The following is a 1207-nucleotide window of genomic DNA, read 5'->3' on the forward strand; positions in this document are numbered from 1 at the left end:
TTGCTGTTGCTATTTCTCTGGCTGCTGCTCTTGCTGCTGCTGCTGCTGCTGCTGCTGGGATTGCAGCTGGTGCTCGTGCTATTGTTGCTGTTTGAATTGCTGCTGCTCCTGCATTTGCTGCTGCTTCTGCTGCTGCTGCTGCTGCTGCTGCTCCTGCATTTGCTGCTACTTCTGCTGCTGCTGCTCCTGCATCTGCTGCTGCTTCTATTGCTGCTGCTGCTGCTGCTGCTGCTGCTGCAGGTTACTTCTGTGCTGATGGATGCTGAGGGTTGTGTGTTGATATGCGGCAGCGCGCACCCAATGCCTTCACAAGTTGAATCTGAGTTGCTGCTGCTGCTGCAGCAGCAGCAGCAGCTGCAGCAGCAGCATGCAAAGCAGCTGCTGCAGTATAAAAAAAAACATAACCGCTACTTCTGTGATACCTGGCAGTAGAACATGCAGTAGATATTTCAACAGCAGCAGCAGCTGCTGCAGCAGCAGCAGTAGCTGCTGCTGCTGCTGCAGCAGTAGCAGCAGCAGCAGCTGCAGCAGCAGAAGCAAAGCAGCAGTTGCAGCAGTAGCAGCAGCAGCAGCAGCAGCTGCTGCTGCAGCAGGAGCAGCAGCAGCAGCTGCAGCAGCAGCAGCAGCAGCAGCTGCAGCAGCAGCAGCAGCTGCAGCAGCAGCAGCAGCTGCAGCAGCAGCAGCAGCAGCAGCTGCAGCAGCAGCAGCTGCTGCTGCTGCTGCTCCTGTGCCGGTGGTGTTTATTTGCTGCTGTGCACAGGCAGGAGGCTCCCTGTTTATTATTATTTATTATTTATAAATTATTATTTGTTATTTATAAATTATTATTAATATTTATTTTTTATTATTTATTGTTAATATTTATTTTTTATTTTTTATTTTTTATTTATTATTTATTATTTTATTAACATTTATTAATAAATAATAAATATTAATAATAATTAATAAATAATAATTATTATTTTTTATTATTTTTTATTGTTATTCCTGTTTAGCTATAAAAACAACAAATGTTTTAAAAAAAAAGAAAACAAAAAAACAAAAAAACAAACAAACAAATAAATAAATAATAAACAAAATAAAAAATAAAATAAATAAATAGATAAAAATAAATAAAATTAAATTAAAAATTAATTAAATAAAATAAAATACAATACAAACAAAAAACCTAATTTCAGTTTATACTACTGACCAGGGGGGCCCCCCC

The sequence above is a fragment of the Eimeria mitis genome, genomic scaffold (assembly GCF_000499745.2).
Source record: "Eimeria mitis Houghton genomic scaffold, Emh_scaff366, whole genome shotgun sequence".
In the NCBI taxonomy this organism is placed as follows: Eukaryota; Apicomplexa; class Conoidasida; order Eucoccidiorida; family Eimeriidae; genus Eimeria; species Eimeria mitis.